Source organism: Primulina tabacum, chromosome 9 (assembly GCF_025594145.1).
Source record: "Primulina tabacum isolate GXHZ01 chromosome 9, ASM2559414v2, whole genome shotgun sequence".
NCBI lineage: Eukaryota > Viridiplantae > Streptophyta > Magnoliopsida > Lamiales > Gesneriaceae > Primulina > Primulina tabacum.
In genome coordinates, this window is record NC_134558.1 from 14,987,937 (window position 1) to 14,994,563 (window position 6,627).

The following is a 6,627-nucleotide window of genomic DNA, read 5'->3' on the forward strand; positions in this document are numbered from 1 at the left end:
TTTGATCAGTTATTTAATACTCAAAAACAACAACGAGCAAATGCTAATGCATGGAGGGATATCATAGCCAATGGAATGTAGAACGACATTGATCAAATTGTCAGTAATTATTAGATTTTTTTTATAAAAGACTACTCATTATTTTGAGTGTTCTTTTAATAAAATTTTATTATGAACTTAAAAAATATTATTCATTAATATGTTGAATTGACATAAAGAATTTAAATTTTGATTACAATAAATTGGATAGTTCATTTGTCGTTTTTCACAAATTAAATTGATTTAACTTTTAAGTAAGTAAAATTCATTTAAATTCATAAATAAAAATAATAATTTAAAATTGAAGAGGTTATCTATGTCCAATAATTATTTTAAAAAAATTAATAAAAAATAAATCACAATTATAAACTACAAAATTCACATAATTCTATGAAAAAGTTTCCAGGCCTTTCCATATCTATGTGCGTTTGTTCACCCCAAGTGTGTATTTGTGCATGAGATATATTTGAGGCTTGAAGGGTTCTTTGTTGTTGTCAGGAAGGTGAGTATTGAGTTGGGTTGTTCCATTTTTCAATCTTTCTTGGTGTTTTCTTGCCATGTGTCTGGTCTTTTTGTTGCTTTGAGCAGAACAAGAGTAGAAGATGACCTGTTTATGATGTTCGGTTCAGTACTGAAGAATTACTTGTTTTGAACTGTTGAATGGTTTAATCATTGTAACGAGATATGTTGTATCAATATACATGATTGGGAAAACCAGTTATGAACCTTGAAATGTAATTGGTGTGTGCCATGCATTGCTATCATTGACCATGCTATATTTTAGTTTTCGGTATTTCTTACGATTTAGATCTTTCTCCTCTTGTGAACTTTGTGAAGAAATTCTTGAAAATTGTAGGATCTTGAACACTCGATTCACTGGCAAAATCTAACCGTGGAATATGTAATTTAGTGTCACCGCTCAGTGAAAATATACAGTATTCACCAAAGATCACAAGCGTTAATTTAAAAAGAAGAAGAATGTTCTCACAAAAAAAAAAAGAAAAGAGAGCCAACCTAAATTTATTTTCTTGCAGATAGGGTGTGCTGCCAGCAGTCCCTGAGCTGTCGTTTTTAATTTTTTGAACGTCCTGGTGTGACTCAATATCTTGAAATCAATACAAATACTAAAATCCATGTTATATTTGGTATCTTATTGTGGTGATATCTTTTAATGCTTCCATGTATGGAAGGATTAATTAGTGATCAAACTCCTCTTGTTTTTCTAAGCTTCAAAGATGCAAAGGGAAAGCATAAAGGATCCAGCTGGAGAGATTAAAGTTAGTTTTGGCTATCAATGTGACACCAAGAATGGTAATGCTTGGGATATCCCGAATGGTATCGACATTCCATCTCCCGGGAAGCTCCGAAGAGCAAACAACTCCTTCTCTTGTCTCTCTGGTGCGGCACTGAGCACCAATGCTACGTTAGCTAATACAAATATGTGTAATGGGATAATCAGGACAGAAATTTTACCTACTTTGGACTCTCCTAACTCATTCCGCAGAATCCCTTCTTCACCTTCCCTGGGAAAAATGGAGTTTTTATCATCTTCTCTGCAGAGTAGCATGTCGAACATGAGTAAAGTCCATCTTCACCGAGTGAGACACTCGATAATGATTCATTTTCATCGAGTTTCCTCAATGCAGAGGAAGTACAAGTGGCTGGAGGTGCCGCTGGTGAAGATAGAGTTCAAGCTGTTTGTTCTGAAGAAAATGGATGGCTTTTCTGTGCTATCTATGATGGGTTCAATGGAAGGGATGCAGCTGATTTCCTGGCTGGAACTTTGTACGAAACGGTTGTGTTTCATCTGAACTTACTAGACTGGGATCTCGAGCAGGAGTCTTATGATTCTTCATTTAAGCAGAGTGTTCTTAACAGCCTTCACCTTGCATTTACTCAGGCAGAGAACGAGTTCCTACACATGGTCGAACAAGAAATGGACGACCGTCCCGATTTAGTGTCTATAGGATCTTGTGTTTTACTTGTGCTACTACATGGAAAGGACCTGTACTTACTCAATGTGGGTGATATTCGAGCCGTATTGGCTTCATATAACGAAGGTGGTGACATGAACAAAACAGCAAGGCTGCAAGCCATCCAGCTCACTGATAGTCATACCGTTGACAATGTAGTGGAAAGAACCCGACTTATGAATGAGCATCTTGATGACCCTTCAACAATTGTGGCCGGTAAAGTCAAGGGAAAGCTAAAAGTTACAAGGGCCTTTGGAGTTGGTTACTTGAAGAAGGTGCAAAAATGATTTGAAGTTTTCTTGTAGGGTCTAAAAATTATAATACTTGTTCATATTTGACAATCATTTAACGGTTCTCGAATCGACAAACATTGATTTTCAAACTCTGTACGAAATCTAATCATGTTACTTCTGTTATGCAGAAAGACATGAATGATGCTTTGATGGGTATTCTTCGTGTCCGTAATCTCATAAGTCCCCCTTATGTATCCACAGAACCATCACTAATTGTACACGAGGTTTCAAATTCTGATCATTTTTTCGTACTAGGGAGTGATGGCTTGTTCGACTTCTTCAGCAACAATGAAATCGTAAAGCTTGTAAATTCATATATATCGAGGAACACTTCAGGTGATCCAGCTAAATTTCTCGTCGAACAGCTTGCTGCAAGAGCAGCAGAGTCAGCTGGTACATCACCTATTCTATTGTCATTTTCTGTTCTGATATGCAACAGTAAAAGGTCGTTTCCAATGCTTTACAGATTGTGATGCTTGTGTTTGATGATTTCTTTGAAATCTTAGACACTGCGTTGTTATTGCATCGTGCATCATATTAAGTTTGACTTGAAAAAATAAAATTGATTCTCTTACATACTGTTAATTTACTTATTAAACAACTTGATGATTTTATATATTTTACTGCTCTTCGGTTGGTATATTTGGCTGCATCTGGACAATTTTGGAGTGGACCAGATTAAATAACTCATCACAGAAATAGTAATTTAATTTTTTATATTGTCCACTTGCATCTCCTCCCATCAATGATTTGTTATTTATTGAATTATGTAAAAAGGAATTAAGTAACCTACTCACACCATTAGAGGCAATCAATCTACTTGAACATAACAAAATGTAAGTTAAATTATTAGTTTATCTATGTTTCTGCGGCTGATCAGAATATTCTTCGTGTCCTACATATTTTCAGGTTTTAGTATGCAAGAGCTGATGAGCATCCCTGCTGGCAGAAGACGAAAATATCATGATGACGTTACAATTATTGTAATTGTGCTAGGCACGGACAAACGAACTTCAAAGGCATCAACATGTCTATGAATACCCGAGTCAAATTTTTTTTAAGAAAAATAATCTCAATTCTTGAAGGGTAAAAATACCCAAACAAATTTTGGAGCCTTTTAGCTTTAAATTCCTTCAGAGAGATGAAGTTTTTACCTACTGTCTTATAACCATATTATATGTTATGTCGTTTCGTATTTAGCCATTGATTCGATCTTTTCATCTGTTACGAATATCTCTGTGCACAGATTATATATCCTGTGTGCTGAATTTATTCATCTTCTAGTTAAGTATGGAATATTCCTCAGCGGTCGTTTTGTTTCTTGTTATGTGGCTTGATGATGAAGTCAGTTGATTCCTGAAATTCTTCCGTGGAAAAACAAGATAATATGCAAAATATGGGTTTCTTTAAACTAATCGCCATCAGTAAGAAGAACTGTGCGAAACGAAGAAAAACAAGATAATACGCAAAATATGGTTTTCTTTAAACTAATTGCCATCAGTAAAAAAAACTGTGCAAAACGAATGTGGTGTTCGGTAGTTATGTGAATATGAACTTGTTATGTTTGCAAGTTGTCGATACCTGATTTCACCTATTTGTAATCAATAGTTTATTTTTGTCTTTTCGAACCACGACAATAAGAGACTCGAGAGAGAAATTTGGAGAACTGACACAAACTAGAAGTTTACTGTTACTGTAATCACTATTTTTTGTTTCGATTTCTTCATTCTCATCCTCACTATGTCCTCTTGAAAGACAAGGATTGGTAGGTGGTACGAGATGTTGGTGTGGATTCTCCAAGAACATTTTCATTGGATCTGCAACTTGAAGACAACAAAACTTAGAAAGTATGTTAGCAAATTTGAAGTCGAGGCAAGAGAGAATTCTTTGTCCTTTAGACTAATTTGCTCCGCACATGGAGCTCACGGGATATGACTATCGTCTCTCAAGATACAATGACTTCCAACTTGTGATGGTAGTGCTATAAATCACAAGTTCCAAAACCAGAAAAAGAAGCAAACTTTCTATTGGGAAGAAGAAAGAAAAAAAAAATTTCAAAATTAATGCAAATGTTCTTCTTTTGTTTGATCATCTCAAAGTTGATGTGATGTTGTCTCTCATTGTTCATTCAGATATATTGATATTTAAGTCACAAATCTCGAAATATGACCAAGAGACATCTTTAGGTAGAAAAGATCAATGAAAACTTTAAACTCTTGTCAAACAGCGGCGCTTAACAAAAGTGTTGGGGATCGATATAGAGTTTAAAAGGGGGTGAATAAACTCTTTCATTTGTTGGTTGATTTTGCAAAGGGTGCTAGAATCCTGTAAGAGATTATAGCTTATCTTATTCAAGAGTAAGTCCAGCAGATCACAATAATAAGTGCGAAAATGATCCGATGGAGTACGGTGAAACACAATAAAAACAGTAGGCAGTAGAACAGTGGTTGTTTCTGGAAGTTCGAAGATAAAATCTTCTACGTCTCTCCTTCTTCTGTTTCAAGAGGGTATCACTAAAAGACTTAGATTATTACAGTACAATGCTACTACTTAAATAATAATTCACCCAAGTGTAGGTTGTCTGCAATTAATATATTTCGTAAGTACGAGATCGATCCTCAGAGAGGTTATTTTGAGTTTAAATTTATTAATTTATAGATTACCAAATGCAAGAATGAAGTTTACAAATTATAAATTTTGTCAAGGCTTGAGGATTTATTCTTGGTTTATGTATTATTGTTTAACTAAAAGTAAAACAAAAGAAACCACCATAAATAATGGTTCCAAGAAAATTAAACACACACATAATATAATATAGTTCTCACTATAGAAAATACCGAATTAACCGATATTTTATATATGGTACCTATGATTATAATTATAACTATATAAATAAATAATTGCATAAAGCAAATGTTAAATTAAATCATTATATTTTATTTAGAACAACCGGCAGAGCCACGCTATTGCCTAAATGAAATATATTGATTTAATAAGTTAGTTGCGGTAAAGTAAAAGTTAGTTGCGGAAAAGTAAAAGTTAGTTGCGAGAAAGTAAAAGTTAGATGCGAAAAATAAAAGTTAGTTGCGATAAAGTAAATGTTAGATTGTTAGATGTTAGTATTAAATCATAATATTTCATTTAGAACAACCGGCAGAGCCACACTATCGTCTAAATGAAATATTATGATATTATTATATAAATATATATATATATATATATATATATATCTATATATATATATATAATAATAATAAGTGATGAAATATTTATTGTATCAAAATTAAACAACAAATCAAGATAACCACTTTAATGGTATCAAGCATTCGATGTAAATTGATAACAACAAATAATTCATTTTTATACCTACAATAAAAATAAGTTAGCTAAATGAAAAGAAATAAAGAAAGAATATACAAAATATAAACAATCTTACTTCACCAAGAATGCATCCTCTTCACCTTGACATAATAGATTTAGCTTGCCATAAGCTTACTTTTGATCAACACTAAAATATCACTCATAGTTGAGAACATGAAAGAAAATATATTAAAACTTAGAACTTTGATACACACTCACACTATATTTTACAATGAGATAGAATGATTCTCAAGCTAGCAAAAGGCCTCTATTTATAGGCCAAATGAGAGAAAGTGTCAAAATTTTTATTAATGTCATGTAGTTGCAATAGTATTCTTTGTCTGCTCCAAGTTCAATTCCATGTCCCTTCTTTCAATGCTTTGTTCCACAACTTTAATCACCGAATTTGACTCTGCTCAAAACGGCAAACATGTGGAAAATTGTCTGTAGATGAATTTGGTCACTTGGTTCACCTCATTTGGTTAAATATTGAAATAATTATGATTTTTTTACTATATGCTGGTCATAGTAAAAGTAAATTTGTCCTCCTTTTAATATTTGCACAATTTGATCATCTTAATGAACTTTTTAGGCAATCATGTCTTCTGTAAAGTTGTAGATAATTTCTCAAGGATTCCAAACATGTTTGAGTCACCTCCATTTGAATTTTCTAGCTTGAGTTATCATTATTTTACCAACACGTTGAAAACCTGAAAATAAAACATATTTAGTAAGACAATTAAATATAAACAAACAATACTAAAATAACATAATTTTATAATTTTAATGAAACTTAAATTTTAAAATACAGGTTTTAACATATAATAAATTATTAATTTTAAGTTTCATCACACCCCCACACTATCTTATTACTAGTCCCTTAGTAATAAACTTTATCGGAAAATCACAACCTAGATTCTTTATTCCTTTTATATATTCAAATACAAACATATTTATTAAAA

At 32.6% G+C, this 6,627-nt stretch overlaps 1 pseudogene; it reads left to right on the top strand.

The window, feature by feature from the left end:
* Positions 1–439: 439 nt before the first annotated feature.
* On the top strand, positions 440–3,552 carry LOC142556434 (putative protein phosphatase 2C 40; annotated as a pseudogene).
* The last annotated feature ends 3,075 nt before the right edge of the window (positions 3,553–6,627 follow it).